General features: G+C 40.4%; 1 protein-coding gene across 11 annotated transcripts in view; it reads left to right on the top strand.

Annotated features, from left to right (window-relative positions):
• The window catches only part of magi1b (membrane associated guanylate kinase, WW and PDZ domain containing 1b), a 457,254-nt gene that overhangs the window by 285,850 nt on the left and 151,562 nt on the right, over positions 1-19,842 (top strand). The window contains exon 1 of one of the 11 annotated variants that reach the window (XM_078543667.1): positions 14,843-14,964. The exons of the other annotated variants lie outside the window; for them this stretch is intronic. The gene's annotated coding sequence lies outside the window, so the exon portion shown is untranslated. Of the gene's footprint in view, positions 1-14,842; positions 14,965-19,842 lie in introns of those variants that run through there. 11 annotated transcript variants of the gene reach the window in all.

The following is a 19,842-nucleotide window of genomic DNA, read 5'->3' as shown; positions in this document are numbered from 1 at the left end:
TTTTTAATCGATGAGTGCTTGTCAGTATCTGCATCTATTTAAAATAGACTGCTCAGGTCCTCCGCTAACAAAAAAATTGCATTCCCCAACACTCATGAGAGCAAGATGACACCATGGAAATTAATTTTGAAAACTACTTTGTGGGTATTGAAAGTCTCATTGGGAAACATCTATATTGAACCAAATGAGCATTGAACACGCCCTTTTATATCTCCTCTTTTGGTAGTTTTGCAAGGTTTTCTAGCTTGATATCAACAGGTTATTATAAAAGATTTCCCAAGTGCACCTGTTTTCATTCTTTCTCTTTGTCCTAATAGTAATTACGGTTTGACACAGAGTGAATCTAGTTATGACCCTGTTGTGTCTGCAAACTGCAGAATTACTGAGCTTTCAGCATGGTTATCTTTTGTTAAGATAACATTTCACCTGTTTCATCGATCAGCCTGTGTCCCTGGGGAATCTGGAGTTTAAGGTAAAGCAGCAGGAAGTGCAACTGATTCTCTCACCTTGTGGTAAGATGACCCTGTTCCAGATCTTCCTTCACTTGCCATAAACTTAATAAACCGCTCTTTTCTTTCTGCACTCGGGCATGTCTTGAATAAAAGATGTCCTTTACAGTTTCAGCCTAAACGGGTTTTATTAATGTATTTTCTTAAGATCTTCATTCATATATCTTAAAACATTTGAGTATTGTCTTATTCCTCCAAATATAAACTGTTGTGATGGTTTTGTCCCTGTAGCTCACATCAACAAATAAGTGATGGGATCATACAACAGGGAATTAAAGAAAGGTGCAAGGCTAAGTCCCCATACTGACTCAGCATAAAATGACTGAGATGGGTAGACACACACATGGTTAATCTATTTTAAAAGTTTCACAATTAGCAATTTTAGAGTCTTTCCTAATCTATCCCTTGTGACATTACACTTGCTAAGTTAGAGCATATGGTTATTCTCTCATATGTTTGATGCCTCTTGTTTACTTACCCTGTTAATTATTTTTGCTTTTGCCTTAATCTGTGTTCTCTGCTTTCACCTATTTCCTTTAAGATGAAGGTGGTGGGTGTCATTACCTCTGCCTGCCGCTGAAGGTGGGTGGAGGTAATGTTTTTGCGCCTGCTTGTTAGTCTGTTTGTCTCTAAACAATAAATCTCAAAAACTAATGGACAGATTTCAACAAAACTTAGTACACAGGATATGGCCCAAGGGAAAGCTGATTAGTTTTTGGCAAAAATGCGGCTCCAGATCCTGGAATTTTTTTAAAGGACCCGTTAAGACTGAGAAATAGGGCAAGTTGACTTTTTTTTTTAGCATATCGTGGGTCATTTTATTTAGAATGTTGTTGATTGACAACTGTTTTAGAATGATGTGGATTGTCCGAACTGCTGTGGTAGAATTTGTCACAGCTGTCAAAATGTGAGCAGAGTTTTCAGGGCAGGCTGTTGGATGGATTGGCATGAAGCCTGGTCAGTGAGATGAAAGCTCTTAATAAAAAGCTTTCTTTTTTCAGCTTTGTAGTTAGAGTATCAACCAAGCAGGGAAAAGCCTTATGGAAGAGCTGCGTAATTGTAATAATGTTGAATTAGCACAGCATGGTGGAGGGATGCACTCTGCTGAATCCCATCTTCGCTTGTTGCTTTTGTGGCAGGGAATGGAGCTACCAATAGCTGCAGGTTGCAGTTGGGATGTGGCTTTCTGGGAGTGTGGCTCTCATGTTTCCCCCACTAACCCCCTCCTCCCAGCTCCCCTCATTCCCATTGCTTTCTCCACCCCTTTCACTTTCCTTTCATTGACTGCCTCCTCCGCACCCCCCCTCCCCCCACCCATTACGAGCCTTTACTACTTTACTTTTGAACTACACCCTCAAACCTTCTATCCTCCCTTTCCCATTGCTACACTGTTGGTCACTAATTCTTTGATCTTTCATCCACACTGCTTCCACTCTGTCACTCTCCCCAAGCATAGGTGCTGAGATGCTAGAGGCACGTACAGTTTTAAACAGTTTCTCTCATCCCTCCCTCCTCTCCCTTCCCCCTTCTTCTTCACCCCCCACCTTGACTAGTATCTGCCCTCACCCCTCCTCCCCTCCCACTTTTTCCATCACCCCTCCCCTCCCTGTTTTCCTACCCTTCTCCCCATCATTTTCCTTCCTCTATTTCTTTCTCCCTTGTCCCCTGACCCTTCCTTGCCTCACACTGCCCTCCTGTTCCATCCGCTTCCCTCAGAAGCTTTGTTTGCTTTCCAGATTCACCATTTAAAAGTAGATAAAATTAGAGGGAAAAAAAGTGCTTCTCTATTTGTGTTCTTCTCTTTCTGTCTCTTTTCTCCTTCTGCCTCACAGGTATTAGAATTTCTGACTCAGAGATGTGCGTTATTAACTTTGACCTTTTCTAAATATCAGCGGGATAATCAGTTGGCTTCAAAATTCTAATGTTTTGACACAACATGAAATGAAGAAAGCACACCTCTTCCATCTTTTCCTCTTTTTCTGACCCTCATCTCCCTCTGCTCCTCCCTCCCTCCCTCAGTTTTATATAATTTTTGAAAGTTTATGTAGCATAAAAAACAAGGATACAACATGTGTTATAAAAACAGCATAATTTATTCTTTCTTTCCTCTCTCTTGGCCTTTATTGCAAGAGGATGGAGTACAAGAATACAGAAGTCTTTCAAAAACCCTTGTACAGGGCTTTGCTGCGACCACACCTGGAATACTGTGCGCAGTTTTGGCTCCCATATTTAAGGAAAGATATACTTGGATTGAAGGTGCTACAGCGAAGGTTCACTAAATTGGTTCCTCGGATGAGAATATTGTCCTATGATGAAAGGCTGAGGAAACTGGATCAATATTCTCCAGAGATTAGAAGAATGAGGTGATCTCATTGAAGCATACAAGATTCTGAATGGGCTCAATAAGGTAGACACTGAGGCGTTATTTCCCCTGGCTGAAGAATCTAAAACATGTGGGCACATTATCAGGATCGTGGGGTGATTATTTAGGACTGAGATGAGAATTTTTTTCACTCAAATGATTATCAAATCTTTGGCATTCTCTAACCTATTTATTTAAGGCTGAGATAGGTTTTTGGTCTCTCAGGGAATTGAGGGATAAAGGAGGTGGGCAGGAACGGGAGTTGAGGCCAATGATCAGCCATGATTGTACTGAATGGTGGAGCAGGCTCAGCACGCTATATGGTCTACTCATGTTCCCTTTTGTAATGCGTCTTATGTTGTTCATGACACACACATGAAGTGTCAGTTTTCATTCTATAATTTTTTACCTCAGTGGAATTTTTAAAATTTGCCTTCTAGTTTTTTGAAATGATTTGAAAAGCTACTGCGCAGATAACGCAAGAAGCTGAAGAAAAATACTCATTATCTAGAGCTGGTTGAACGGTTTTGATACATTTTGAAGAATTAGGTGCACTGCACATGTTCAGACTGTACAGTTCAAATTCTTATCATAGTGTTGCAACTCTGGCAAAAGTATTAAGTCAAAGCCCAGGGATTTGGGAGAGGCTGCAGTCTTCAAGCAACATTTTAAATTGAAGTATTAAAATACACAAAAGACAAATCAATTGATAAATTATGTAATTGTGAAATAGATAATTTTTGAATTCTTCATTTGTTCTAGTGCCTTAATTCAGTCATTAGAAATTTATATTAACAAGTAGCAGATGAAAACATTTTTAGAAAGCATTTGAATGATTTATGGTGCTACGATCTCCGTAGAAGCCGATAACATTTTAAAAGAAATTCAAACTTCCAGTCAATAGCTGGAAGGATGACACAGCAAGATTTCAAGTTTTAAGGCTTTTGCTGTAACAAAATACTAAAAGCATTATTAACTAAACCCTATCTTTATCGGCAACTTATATTTTAAACCACAAAACAGAACATTTCCCTTTTTGTTTTAACACAACCAAAAACATTCCACAGGTATACTTTATGTAGACACCCAATTCTCCTGGAACCACTACAAGGTGATTCTTGGCTCCCAAGGGTTTACTTTGGTCCTTTTCCTTTCTCATCCTGGGAACTTTTAATCTCAGAACTGTTTTACAGTGAGGTTTTTCCCCTGGAGATTCTTCCTCTAGTGCAAGCTAAGCTAATCTCCCAGCCTCGTTTAAACTCCTTGTGAAATGATTCTTTTCGATCCGAGTGTGAGCTTCCTGCGTGGTGAACCACAGTGTCTTGCTGTATATAGCTGTTCTCCCTTGAGTTTTTCTGGGGTATCTTAGAAACTCTTCCCCTCTCAAAACTCACCTCCATGGCAATGTGAATCACATGGACAATGTATCCAATTAGAGATGCTGATTAGCTATCCTTGAAACCCCAACCCTGTTTTATCTTGGAAATAAATGGACAGTTTAAAGCACAGCTGTTTACAACCTGACATTCTCAACATTTTTCTGGGACTTTGGAGACTCCCGGTCTATCCACTGTCAGCACACAGGCTGCTTGCCTCAGAGAGCTGCCAGACAATCTGAATGGCCAGCAACTCTGTAGTCACAGTGACACCACCCAGGCTTGCTGTCAGGTGGACTTCAGAACTGGTCACATGACCCCTTCATTTTACCCTAATTTAAAGATGCAGTCCTAAAATATAACAATCTTTTAAACCTCATAATTGCAACAATGGAATCCAGTGGCTGGTTTGCACGACCTTGGGGTAATATACTCCTGAGTAAAAATAGCAGCTGTTGAGTGACAACAAATATTGAAAATTCTTATCACAGTGTCACAAACAGGAGTAATAGGTACTGCAGATACTTATAATAAAGTGCGTGTCCCACATACCAAATTTCATATTATCAGCAAGTCCATTGGCAACTACTGAATCCTGTTAGGGCTAACCTGCAAACTACAACAAATTATCATTTCTAACATTGTTGATTTGTATTTAATAATGCAAATGGTGATTTCAGATTCATAAATTGTGTTTCAAACACTTGAGAAGTTCAGACATAACTCTTAGCAATCATCCATACTATGCTCGTTTATGATGGAGTGATTAAACTGAACACTGTGTGAGCAGGGGTGCTAGATTTCATGCTGTTCTGCTGATCCAGTGATTGTCTCTTAGTCATATGTTATTAAGTTTTCCTCAGGAGCAATCGAACTTACAGCCCCCAATCTTTTCTACGAGATTCTGCAAGCCAGTCTCAAGCTCCGCTGACTCCCTTGTCCCCAGTGTATGGACATCACAGCGGAATTGGGAATTGTTGCAGCAGCAGCAATGACAAGAATATTATTTTCATAGTATCCCTTCACAGAGGAGCCTCTTTGAGTGCTGTTAAAAAGGGAAAAGGAGGATCCTGAGGAGGAGACATGGTGGATAATGTGGAGGAGAGACTGACGGCACGGTCAAAGCAATAAGGCTTCAAGAGGATGGAAGAGACATAGCATGACAAGCTGACTTTGGGAGGGATCTGCACAAAGAGAGCCAGAGGAACTGGGCTACAATGTACTGTTGAAGTAAATTGTGGGCGAAGAAGTGGAGGTAAATGTTAAAGACCTTGAAGTCCATGCTCTGAGAAAATTGAGTCACTGGAGCTTAGTGAAGATGGGAGTGATTGACAAGCAATGCTGACAAGACCAGCATTTACTGCTAACCTCGAGTTGCCATTGTGAAGGTGGTGGTGGTGACCTTTCTTCATCACCATCCTGACATGGAAATATATCGTCGCCTCTTCACTGTCGCTGGGTCAAAATCCTGGAACTCCCTCCATAACAGCACTGTGGGTGTACCTACACCACATAGACTGCAGCAGTTCAAGAAGGCAGCTCACCACTATCTTCTCAAGCGCAATTAGGGGTGGGTAATAAATGCTGGTCTTGCCAGTGGCACCCACGTCCCATGAAAGAACAAAAAAAGTCCATGTGGTTAAGGTACACCCACAGTGCAGTTAGGTTGGAGTTCCAGGATTTTGATCCAGAGATGATGAAGGTGTGGTAATATGCATCTAAGTTGGAATGGTGTGAGACCTGGAGGTGAAATCGTAGAGATAATAAGAATTTGGAATCAATGCTTTGCAGAAGGAGGAGTGATTTTGGGGCACAAACAGGAAATGTTCCAAAGGTAGAAAAACATAGTCTCGGTGACTGAATATTGAATAGGAAGATTAGCACAAGGCTCAGTAGAATGCTCAGGTCACACACTACCCAATTTAGGCAGCATGATGAATGGAGCCAGATACAGAGTTGGGACTGTTGAAAACCAAAAAGGATAGTTTGTTTTGGCAACATTAAGCTGAAGGAACTTTAGACTCATTGCTGGCATACTGCCCATCAGACAGTCAGAGAATATGGCAGCAATCTTTGAAACAGTGGCGGTGCTAGCTTACAGGTGAAAGTTGACCCTTTGTTTTTAGATGATTTCCTAAAGGTGTAGTATGTCGGTGATAAAGTATAGGAGATGGAATCATAGGACACACCACGGGTGTTGGACAGTAAAAAGAAAATCTGCAAGAGCAGATATAATGGTTCCGTTGAGTGGATGGATCCTGGGAAGTGCAACACAGTGAAAATGGGTCACGTAAGGGACAGTGGAATGTTTAAGAATGTGGAATATGACAGAAACGTTCGGGATGGACAGAAAACAAAGGACATCTTTGATGACAATCAAGGATTTAGACTTTAAAAGAAGTCACAGTGTTCCATTTTGTTAATAGGAGCTTTTCCTTCATGGTCCTTCACAGCATCTGGAAAGTAGGAGTATAAATTATTTAATTTGGGGACTTCATTTGAAATGCCTGCTATGAACTAGCATGAAATGCTCACCAAAGTTATAATTGCTTCAACTATCAGTTTAATGTTATAGATATTTAAGCTGTTACACCAGTACAATTAATACTATTTCAGTAAACCTGTAAATACAGAACTCTCCTTACTGATCAAATTTTTTCCCAATAAATATATGGAGATAAGATGAAGAATAAATAATAAAATCACCATACAGTTGTCCACACATATCATCCTGAATTACCTCTCAACAACTTTTTGTCAAATGCTCCAAATATTACATCCTTCCCGCGAGGGGAAGGAGAGAAATAATTAATTGTCAACGTTAAGTATTTCAGCTTCACCTATAACCCAACTATAAATAGGCAGTTAAATAATATAAAGTCCATTACTAATCTGCGGTAATCACTGAGTCTGAAACACTTACTCTAGTGCAACCAAAGACACTTTTTGGCTGAAGCTATGCAGTTCTCATTGAGCTTATTCAGAAAATGGGACAAATTGTTCATTATTGAGCACATGCATTGCAGTTATATTTATCTCATTTGTTCCTTTAAACCATTGCAGAATGAGAATACCTTAGATATACTATAAAATTCTATACTTCATCACTGCTTCAATTAAGAACTCCTAATTTCTTAAGAAAATTCTCGAGTAGGTTCATATCAATGATGTCACTTGGCAGTGGTTTGAAGGATCTGGTGTAGCTGCCATTGATGATGAAGGCTTTGAAATTCAGCATGGCTTTAAAAGAACAGGTAAACCTTACGATGACCCCAAATGTGAGAACAACACCACAAATCTTTCTTCCCTTGGTGTTTTCTAAATTGATAACGTGTTATACTAAACCATCAAACTCTTCTGAATTGGATCTAGCTTTCTATTTGGCAATTGAGATTGTGATATATTGGTATAAATAATTAATGTTATGACAACTACTAATTTTCTTTGAGCTGGTATATTACAAATCAGCCTATATAGTCTTACTGTTAGTTTTGGTAAATGTAACAAAAGCTGTTCATGTCTCATTGACTTGTCATCGCATGAGGCAATAGTGCAATAGAAACAATCAGGGAACTCTAACTGACTTGTTCCTAACAGGCAGTAGTAGGCCATTGACTTCAGAGACACATTGCGTCATGCAGCTAGCAACAGGCAATAATATGTATGCTTATGATCTAATAACTAGGTTGGTTGGAGTGAGTGAGTTTTAGAGAGTAATGATAACCCACAAAAACACTGTACTTTGACATTCGATGTTATTGGAAACTCTTCTGTTACTGCCTTGAGATACATTACCCAACATTCTCTTAAAAGTACCAAAATGTTTTCAAAGCAACTTTTACACTCCATCACATGCTTTTTGCTTAGGCAGGTCTCCCCTTACTCAGTGCTAACATGGCTCTTGTTACCTGGTGAAACTTCATTGCATTGTGGCTACATAGATGTGGCAATTTCTAACGTTCTAACATTTTGCTGCCCCATCTCCAAAATGTAATAAAAGCTTCTTAAACTATCAAAAAGGCTAATGGGATATTGGTCTTTATTTCAAGGGGCTAGAATTCAAAGCAGAAATAGTTGTGCTGTAGTTGTGCAAAGCTTGGTCAGATCTGGAGTACTGCGTTCATTTCTGGGCACCACACCTTAGGAAGGATATACTCCTGTATTGGCCTTGACGGGGATACAATGTATATTAACCAGAATGATACTAGGGCTTAAACTTGGCTTGTATTCCCATGTTTATAGAAGATTGAGGAATAATCTCATCAAGGTGTTTAAAATGATTAAGGGTTTTGATATTACTTTTGGGGGAGTTCAGTACAAGGTACATAATGGGAAAACCAGAGCTAGGCCATTCAGGAGTGAAATAGGGAAACATTTCTACACATAAAAAATAGTAGAAATCTGGAATCCTCTTCCCCAAAAGGCTGTGGATGCTGAATCAATTGACAATTTTAAGACTAACATTGAAGGGTAAGGCTATCAAGGAACTAAAGTGGGTAAATGGAGCCATGGTACAGATCAGCCGTAGTCTAACTGAATAGACTTGAGGGATTAAATGGCCTACTCCTATTCCTATGCTCCTATGTAGATGGCACAGTGTTGCAGTGTGAAAGGCTGGAGCAGGTCTTTTCCCAGAGGAGGCAAGCTACAGGAGACAGTAGGGATTTTTTTTACCAGAAATTCTCTGAGTTATATTCTGCTAAGGCCATGCTGCCATGGCGTACGTTGACAGAATAACATTGTTTTCATCTTCAGCTGTAAAGTAGTTCTAATTTGATTTGCAATTTCAAGTGCTAATGGCACTCAATTTTCTGGTTTAACCTCTGCATAATTGCTCACGACTCCAAGTGTAAACTCAGCTGGGCCGAGGAATGGCACTATGAATAGGAGAGGAAAGCTATGTGTAAGTCAAATGTTTAAAGGGAACGACTAGAGGAGTATGTTACTGGAGTGGGAGAAAGAAATATAAAATTAGAAAGCTTCTCTAAACCAATAAAAGATATCTCAACACATCAGCAGCTTTTGCCAAAGCTAAAGAGGCAAGTGATTAAGAAGTTGCAGGTCACAATGATGAGAAAGGGGTCCACAGGAGCAAACACCAATCTACAGGTAAGTGACTGACAGTACAGCCCAACACCTGACTGTTACATGAGATGCTTGTGGGGAAGGTTTTGATCTGTGCCACTCTCCTGCATCATCCAATTGGTCAACACTAAAGCATGCCTGCAACAAGATGTAGTCCAGACCACAGTTGACCATTACTGTTCCTACACATGTTCAAGCTCTATGCTGCTTGGTAGTCACTGGTGTCCTTACAGCAGCTTGTAGAACTTGGCATCTTCTCTGCTAATTCAGACTCTGAGAGATAGGTTACCAGAATCATTCCCAGGAAGGCTTTCCAGGGCCTCAGAAATGGCTGGTGACATCTTGACAGCTGTGACCAAATGGATAACACTGGCTCCTGATCACTGTGACATGCAGTACCAAGTATAGCATAACCTGGTGTAATTGGGCTGTATATGTAGAGAACTGTGAACACAAAGGTTAGTCAGGCTTTTATATTTTAATATGATGCCATCACAAGTCTGTGGTGCAGCCATCATTGTGAAGAGGAGGCCCCAGCAAAAGCAATGTGTATTTTGCTTCTTCTCTCTGTAGATGTTGCAGTATGGGCATGAGGGCACAGAGCACCTGTTTTGCATCCTGATCTGCCAGTTATCTTTCCACTCGATGTAATCTTTCTGGCAAACCCTCTGGTGTCAATTAAGTTAAGCTTGGGGTAAATTATATAAATAACAGTACCTAGCACAAAGGTCCATGAAAATCAAAATGCTAGCTGGGATGGGAGGGAGGTGGCGGTATAGGGGGAGCAAAAATAAGCTGATTGCACTTACCCTTAAAGTGAGGGGGAATCCTACCTGCAGGCCAACCAAGGCCTCATTCCAGTCAGGTTTCATTGGGTGTGCAGGTGACATGAGCTGGAAGGTGGGCATGGAACCTTTCCTGGTCCCCACCAATTGATTGGCTAATGGCCGCTTCAAATGCCCGCCAAGGAACAGTTAAAGAGCTGAACCTTAATTCAGTGGCAATCAGCTAGCTGACTTGCACTGGTTTTTCCCGCTTCGATCAGTCTCTGAGAGAATGGAAATTGGCACCATTGTTTTCTGGGCCACATTCTTGAAAGAGGAGGAAAATGAATTAGAGACAGAGAAGTCAGAGGTGGCAGGGAATGGATTACAAAGCAATGGGTATACATAGTGACTAGAATATAGAACCCCCTTCCCAGAAGGAAAAAACAGTTCGGACCAGTACTCTTATCTCCCAGTTTTTACTGTTTTTTCCTTCTGGGTTCATTCGCTGTGATCGTTCTTTCTGTGCATCAGTTGGCAATTCTTCCACAGCAGATTCCAAAATCTTCCAGAAAAAAAGATTGATCTCCCAGCCACTATAGCTAACAGTCTGGCAGAAAACGACTTCACACTTGTGCTTTGTGTCTGCACATTTTCAGTTCAAAGATTCTGCGCTTTACCTGCAGGGAGGTGGAACGTCATGGCCAAACTGTGAGGCATTGTGGGCATGTACCACTACATCATCAACAAGCAGGTGTGCTGGTGTGGTTTGACCTGCTCACTGGCTTGTGTGGCAACAGGTTATTCCTCTGCTTCACGAAGGCTATATCAATTTCCCTGTGACCCTCATGGGCAACAGTTTGCCTGCCATTGGCTCTCACTGGGATACAGTTTGCATGGTACTGGCTCTTGTTGGGGTAACTTTTCTTTATTCTTTCATAGGATGTGGGCATCATTGGCATGGCCGACACTTGTTTCCCATCCCTAATTGCCCTTGAGAAGTTGATGGTGAGCCACCTTCTTGAACCGCTGCAGTCCCTGCGGTGTAGGTACATCCACGGTGATGTTAGGCAGGGTTCCAGAATTTTGATCCAGTGACATTGAAGGAACGGTGATATAGTTCCAAGTCAGGATGGTGTGTGGCATGGAGGGGAACTTAACAGGTGGTGGTGTCTCTATGCGTCTGCTGCCCTTGTCCTTCTAGGTGGTAGAGGTCACGGATTTGGAAGGTGTTGTCGAAGAAACTTTGGTGAGTTGCTGCAGTGCATCTTGCATATAGTACACACTGCTGCCACTGCATTGGTGGTGGAGAGATTGAGTGAATGTTTACGTTGGTGGGTGGAGCGCTGATCAAGTGGACTGCTTTGTCCAGGATGATGTCGAGTTTCTTAAGTGTTGTTGGAGCTGCACTCATCCAGGCAAGTGGAAAGTTTTCCATCACACTCCTAACTTGTGCCTTGTAAATGGTGGACAGGCTTTGGGGAGTCAGGAGGTAAGTTCCTCACCTCAGAATTCCCAATCTTTGAACTGCTTTTGCAGCCACAGTATTTATACAGCTGGTCCAATTTCATTTCTGGTCAATGGTAATTCCCAGGATGTGATAGTGGGGGACTCACTGGCAATGCCATTGAATTTCAAGGGGAAATAGTTAGATTCTGTCTTGTTGGAGATGGTCATTGGCAGTTTTGTGGCAGTTTTTTTGTTACTTGCTACTTATCAGCCCAAACCTGAATGATCTCCAGGTCTTGCTGCATTTGGACACAGACTGCTTCGATATCTGAGGAGTTTCAAATGGTACTGAACATTGTGCCATCATCAGCCAGCATCACCATTTCTGACCTTACGATGCTGGGAAGGCCATTGAAGCAGCTGAAGATGGTTGAGCCTATGACACTACCCTGAAGAAGGCCTGCAGTGATATTCTTGGAGCTGAGATGATTGGCCCCCAACAACCACAACCATCTTCCTTTGTGCTAGGTATAACTCAAACCAATGGAGAGTTTCCCCTGATTCTAATTGACTAATTTTGCCAGGGCTCCTTGATGCCACACTCAACTGAATGTTGCCTTGATGTCAAGGGCAGTCATTCCTACCTCCCCTCTCAAGTTCAGCTCCTTTGACCATGTTTGGACCAAGGCTGTAATGAGGTCAGGATCTGAATGGCCCTGGTGGAACCCAAACTGAGCACCAGTGAGCAAGCTATTGCTAAGCAAGCGCCACTTGATAATACTGTTGACAATACCTTCTATCGCTTTGTTGATGATCGAGAGTAGGCTGACGGGGCGGCAGTTAACCAAATTGGATTTGTCTTGCTTTTTGTGGACAGCACGTAACTTGGGTAATTTTGCACATTGTCGGGTAGGTGCCAGTGTTGTAACTGTACTGGTACATCTTGGCTAGGGGGTGTGGCAAGTTCTGGAGCATAAGCCTTCAGTACTATTGCTGGGATGTCAGTTTGCCTGGCAATGGCTCTCGCTGAGATACAGTTTGCCTGGCACTGCCCTCTGGGACATGGTGCCAGCTGCCCCCAAGTGCCCATTCTTAATTGTGATTAAATGCCACGTGATTAAATATCACGTGATCATCCATCCAGGATAATTCCAATCAAAGTTGGAAAGCCTGATCACAGCTGAGCCTAATGCTGTCTCCATCCAGTGCCCATGCACTTACACTTGCATCTTAAAGGCAAGGGTGACTAGACAACAATCTGTAGCAGGAACTCTAACAGTCTGTATATCTTCCCTCCATAACCAATGACTTTAACCTTAGTTTTAGCACTCCTGTCACTGCCTTAACGAAAATTATTTAACTTTGCATGGATTAAGATTGAATCTGGAATATTCCAGATTTTAATAGCTCAGTATTACGTCAATTGTAGGTGCACCCACAGTATTGTGGGTGTACCTACACCACAGGGACTGCAGCAGTTCAAGAAGGCAGTTCACCACCACCTTCTCAAGGGCAATTTGAGATGGGCAATAAATGCTGGCCTAGCAGTCGACGCCCACAACTCGTAAATGATTTTTTTTTAATCGCTTAGCTACTGAAGGTGCCAAATAATAAAAAAAAGATAAAGGTGTATTCAGCAAGAATGATAAAGGAATAAATGTAGAGAGAAGAACCTTTTAGAGAAAAATCACCTCAGAAAAAAGTATTAAGTTAGAAGAATTCAGAAGAAATGAAAATCTGAAGGATGATATGAGAAATAGAATTGCAATTGAAATATTAAAGGGTAAGGTAACATTTCAGCTTTAAATAGTGTAATATCGAACTTTTGATTACTTTTGTTTTTCATTTCAAATTTAATTCTGTTTAAAACCTAAATGCTCCAATGGAGGGAGCTAGGAAGCTTTAAAATGTGCTGTGAATGTATCATTAATAGATATAATGTACTTGTAAAATAATGCTGGACTCAGCTGCTTCAGATTTTGTATTTTGACTGAAAAGCTGGAAAGGCACCTGCAAAACCTTCACATGATTCCTGGGTCTGGTTGCATATGGAGCAAAATGGTTTGTTCTTTGGCAAGTAGTGCTGAAAGAGCACAACTAATATCACATCTGCAAGGAAGCAGGGGAGCTGGAGTTGGGAATACTCATTATTAATGGGCAGAAGTCCAGCTTCTTTATTATTGTCACTGGTGTAGTTGGACTCTTAAACTACGTGTGTGTTCCTCCCTGAGTTTAACCCTTTAGCTGAATACTGACTGCCAGTCAAATTATCACTGGTGACCATGACCAACTTCGTGCCAATGGTTTATTATGACGTCAAGAAAGCCCAAGGTTCAATCCTCAGTTTATGTTGAGTTAGCTAATCTTACCCAGAGTGGACTCGGCGATGTGACAATTGGCCTTTATCAACCCTTGATGATGGAAAAGGAAAATTAGGGCCTATGATTACTATCCACCAGTCATTGCTGGAAATACAGTTGGGGATGTCGAATGAGGATAGAACAAGATGATGTATGATATTCCCCTATGAAGAATGAGTGACTGACATTCACTGTCTGTTCTGGTCTCCATGTGAAAAATGGCTACTTTGGTGAAGTACTTAAAGGCTGACTGAGGCACTGCACCCCAGCAGGTCAGGGAGGAGAGGAATCTGGCAGAAGACCAAAGTGTGAATGAGTTATTTTTCAAAGCAATTTATTGTTGGGCAGAAAGCCTACAAGGTATCCAATAGGTACTGTGTATAACCAATGACTGACAACTGTATGTTTTATCTACAATATGCTGTAAACAGAATCCTCAGTTGTGCAGCTTGTTAAATCAGATTAAACATAAAAGTTTAAAGTGTTATATATTTATAGTAGACAAGATTACTCTACAACATATTTAGAAAAAGGATGATGAAGAGCAATGCTGCTAGATCACTTAGCTCATTGTATGTAGGCAAGATTAAAACAAACAGCAACTGAAATGCAATCAAGTTTCGGGTTCAGTAGAGAATCAGTTTGAGAGAGCTGGAGTTGTTTGCTTTTATATATCACCACAGTGAGTGCACTTGTCAAGTAGGAGGAGTCACTGGAAGAAGATTCCACTAAACGAAGCTGAATTCAGCAATGGTAATGCCACACTCAGTTCCTTGTGCTGTCCAGCTTCCTCCAATCTGATTTTGAGCTAATCCTCAGTGTCTCATCATTTGCTTTTCATTGTTGATTGTCAGGGTCACATGGCCCTTTTCTGGGTGATGCAAGTGCCTTGTTTGTCTAAAGACCATGTGGAGGTGGGCGCGTAGACAACAGGGAGAGAGAGAGAGGGTGCAGTCGACTCAGAGGAGTAAACGAGTGTGAATAGCATTCATTGAGTTGGGTCTGAGTGGAAGAAATCATTTGCTGTGCCTGTGGGCATTATAAAAGGAGCAGCTGTTGGTAAGTACTTGTTTAGATGCATGTAGATCAGCTCAATATGAGCTGCTGAAAAACCCGACCAGGAATTACAGTATGTGTTAGTCCTTTGTCTTGGTGGAACAAACTACAGATTTTAATGAGGATGTTGTTTATTGAAATGATTCCTCTTTGGTGACAAATGTCTGTTGCTGTGGTTCATGTGTGGAATACAGTTTATGAGGATCAATGGCTGCTACTGTGTGAAGTCCTCCTACTGGCATAAAGCTTGTGAAAGGAAAGGATTAATGTGTGTTGTATTGTGGTTAAACTGTTTTTTTTTAAATAGTGGCATTCTTTATTGTGAATCTGGCTCTAATAGTGAATTAATTAAAGCTTGATCCTGGTCTTGCTGCTGTTTGACATCTGTCTGTAGACCAGCTGCATTTTCCAGATGATTATCCCAGGACTGATGGTTCCTGCTGAGAAAGGTAGGATGTATGTTGTCCCTTTTTGCTGCTGGGCCTCTACAGGCAGAGTGTGCCTTTAAATTAAAACTACTTTTTTTTTGGATTATGTTTCGTCCAGTTGCAGAAATTGGTTTCAATCTTAAATTCCCCTTTGGACTAGATGTTTCTACAATTAATTTGGCTTCAGATTTCAGTCTCTGGGTTTTTTTTTTAAAGCAACATTTCAATAAAGCTCGGGCTCAGCTGGAAATATGGAGAATTAGAGAGTGTGAATGGATGTCCTTTTGTGTTTCAGCTCTATTGTGTCGGAGCCCTGGTACGAAAGCGCCGGCAGCCGTTAGTACACTGCACACTGCACCTTAGAAACCAGGTTCACAGACAGCAATTGCTGACATTGCTGGCAGACTCATTAAACTGAATTGATGATCTTCAGACAGGATAATGTTTCGGAACTGGAGTATGTGGGTACTGTAGAGTTAGCTCCATAGGCTGAGACCTGAAATAAGGTATTGTCCAAAAGGAAGCAAGTATATATTTGTGCATGTACTGTAAAGATGAATTGTGGAAGCACTGATGTCATTCGGTGTTTAACTTTCAGCAACATGGCTTGATATATATGCCATTCATGAGCAAACTAATCAGCCTGTACTAGAATGAAAGTGAATTTATGAATGTGAACTATTTCCTTTTATTTCTGGATGTTTATACTTACCATATTGTCTCTGCTAACTTGTGCTGTAAGGAGAGAGCGACACACTTTGTTTTTTGGATGGTGCTGCCATTATTCATAGTCGATAAAGGGATTGAGAGGAAGCTTCAACTTAATGCTCTTGTATAGGGTTTTTTCAAAATTGCAGCTAGCACTCAGCATTCAGAATCCGTTCAGCAGTTCAACCATTCAGCAACGAGCCCGATGCCCTGCAGAGCTCCCTCATAAAATCTTAAACCTGGTTTTGCACAAAATAGTCTCCTAATCAAATACAAATTTGAGCACATCTTTTTGTAGGTGTCACTATTTCATGGAATATTGAAATGCTGTTACCGATTGACTTGATCTAGGAAACTTTGTTGCTGATTTTGCATTTGTGCTGTCGACAAATCTTTTGTCCAGCAAGCTGTTAGTATAAGCTATTGTTTTGTGAGATTGAAATCTGTTAACTCTTGAAGAGCCTAAATATGAATCTTTTCCCCTTTGCATATTGCCTCCTTTTTACCAGAATAATCAATAAATCTATTACGCTGCACATCCTAGAAGAGACGAGTCTAAACTGCAGGCCTCTGAAGGCTTTGCATTCTTTCGGTTTTCTTTATTTTGCAGTGAGTTTGAAAATGTTATGGTTGCTCTCACCTTCAGATTACTGAATTAGGTGAGAATGGTCATGTGCTTGTTTTTAATCAGATGGCATGGGGACTCTTCTTGACAAATTGCATTGTTTCTTTGCTTTGCAATGTGTAGCAAACACTGTTTAAAAAAAAGTTTGCTGATCACTTCAAGAAGACACTGCCCCTTTAAGAAGTCATCCTGCACTTGGTAATGCCTTGTCCTTGGACTAGAAGACAGCATATTAGACTGTCAGCAAAAGAAGACTGCCTTCAGGCATACAGTGGTGGGCCCATTCCAAATAATTCAACAACACACTGGATTACAAATATAGTTTTATTTTAGGATTGTAAAGTATATTTTGGCTGATTAAATTCTAAAATGTGCTTTATTATTCTCTTGGAATTCATATTCAGCTCTAGAAAGTGCTGAAAGCTAATGCACAGGCCAGAGTTCTATTTGAAATGACAGTATGTCTGGGATGATATGTTTAATTTTATGTATATTGTCTGGGTGCACAATGGAAGGGGTGGAATTCAGGTCGAAACACTATGGACTGGTTTTAGGTAACTTAAAAGCACCATTAGGTGATTGCTTGAATTGCAGCGGATTGCAGAGGTGCTGTTTCTCGGTAGTGACGCTCCCATTTGTCTGCAGTGCCTGGGAGTTAGTCGACAGCAGCTGACGATTGATGTTGAGGCTGGGAGCAAACAGCTGTTGATTTGATGATTAGTGTTTCATCTCTAACCTTTGGAGTGTTACAAGAATATTTATACACCTAGCCCTGCTTAATAGCAGTCGTCATTGCATTAATGCTGTGCTGAGGGTAGGTATCATTGTGTGAATCAGAGAGCTTTTTCTATTGCAGGAGCTCATTACATTTTTTTTATTTTAGACAAAAATCTTTTTTAAGCTCTGTATTGCAGGAAGCAAAATTACATTTGTCAATGTCAACATTTATTTAGTACAAATAATTGGAATAATGTTAACTGTATTAACTCTTGGTGCATGCCTGTTAACCCCTTAGTCCTCAGAATGCAGGCATTTTCCATGTCTTTGTTTCCTCGACTTAATGTTGCATCAACATTATTACCAATTTATTTTGACCTTGTATTTAAGTATCCATTTTAATTCGGTATCAGCTCCTGATATTATCAGAGCCTATTAAACTATAGGAAAATTGATCTTTGATTAGGAGCCCAGTGAATCTGAGATTCTTCTGTTGCTCCACTCATCCCTTGTTATTGTAGTAAAAGCTCTTTTTTTTAAAAAATCCAGAAAATTTCAGACCAAATCAATAAATATTCAAAACAAAATTCAACAGGGACTTCTGCCACACTAAATTGCAGAGCCACTTCCATTTATTCTGGAACACTTACTGTTTATAGTGCATGCAGTTTCCAGAGTAAGAGAGGTATAAGGGTACAGAAGGCCATAGACATTGCTCCAGCGAGGGGAGAGCCGCTATAGGCCTGGGATGTTCAGCCCACTCGTGCCCTGAATAAATAGTCGCCTGCCCTAGTTAACCACCAGTGGTGGCTGATCACATTTGCTGCCAATGCCAGTGTGGTGATGGTAATAAAAAAAAAATCACCTCTTGAAGCAGTTACAAAATCTCGTTTATGTTACAGCCTGCATCTGAATTAAAAGCTAATTTCAGTGCTAGTGTTTAAATGTAAAGCGCATAAAACTAAATTGCTAATCCATGGCAAACCATTTCTATTTTGAATTCAGGGAAAGGAATTAGTACAACAGGTGTTGATGGAAACCGAGCTTGGGGTTTTCAATAGCCAGGCTATAGGCTGTGCTTGGTTCAAACCTCCTTGTCTCTGGCAGGTGGTAAGATACCTCCTGGGATTAATGAAAGAGAGAAGCTGTGAGGGCAAGGCCTAGTGTGTTTGATTAATTGCCAGTGGCTGACTAGGTTAAAAGAAACAAAATATTGATTGTAGTCATCAAGCCAAGAAACTGTTACTAATTTGGATGAATTAAAATTACTACATCTATGGTGTTTGCTAGTTTTCTATTTTTTTTATTTCAACAGGGAGAATGCAGAGAAAACTGTTTTTCAGTGTTATGAAGAGTACTGAGAATAGAAAATAAACATTTCATAAGGACAGTATATTCGTTTTTTTGAGTGAGATTAAGGATTTTATGAGCTGATTATTAAAGGTCTTGTTTCACACAACTAGAACATCTAAGGTGGCATATTGAATAAGCTAATGAGGGAGATAGTTTATTTGCAGTTAATAGGAAATTCCTTTCAAATCATGAATAGGGAGCATATAGAATTTTGTGTTCTGAGTGTAAAATGTATTTTGGTATGCTGGAAATTATCAACAAATCACAAAAAAGTTAACCCTTGACCAAATAGATTATATTTTAAAGCAATCATCTGTTAATAGTAGTAGCTTAATGTTAACTAATAATAGCAGGTATGTTAGATACGTACCTATTTTGTTTGTTGTAGCAGGTCTTTCTCAATGAAGGAAAGTGAGGGAGAGAATAGTGCTGTACTGATCATGTGCAATATACTTAAAATATCTGATGATCAAATGGAGTTCTAATTTATGGACACAAATTGTTAACCTTCACCGTGAGATTTTAAATGTGGGTTTCCCAATGAAAGCCACAATCAAGTTAAGCTATTTCTTCAGCGAAAAGCAGATTTAAATGTTACATATACAAATATATACTTGCAATTTAAAATTCCTAACATCTGGGACATAATAGCACTTTACAAAACTTGTAATGCTGTTTAGTGATGCAGGAAGAAGTAGGGAAACCATACCATGTTAGACAGGTACTTTCATGATCTCATTAAATTTTAGGCACATGAGGAATGATAGTTTGTTCTCTGAAAGTTTTATAATCTAATCAAGTTTTGTGCTGTGTATTGGAGTTTCATTCTAGGACTGGAGTGCAGAAATCGAGCTGTTATTTAGTACAATTTGTATATTGTCTGAGGTGCTGTCCTTCAAACAGAATGTTCCACCAAGATCCAGTCTGGCTGCTTGGTAGCTCGATGAAAGTTAAATATTCCATGATGGTGTTTAGAAGAAGAGCAGGTATCATGGTTAGCATTTTTCCATTAATCACTACCAGAAACAGCTGCACAGATTTTTGATCTCA

The sequence above is a fragment of the Cetorhinus maximus genome, chromosome 6 (genome assembly GCF_964194155.1).
Source record: "Cetorhinus maximus chromosome 6, sCetMax3.hap1.1, whole genome shotgun sequence".
Lineage (NCBI taxonomy): Eukaryota > Metazoa > Chordata > Chondrichthyes > Lamniformes > Cetorhinidae > Cetorhinus > Cetorhinus maximus.
The sequence above is the reverse complement of the archived record's forward strand: the minus strand, read 5'-3'. Positions and strand labels throughout refer to the sequence as shown.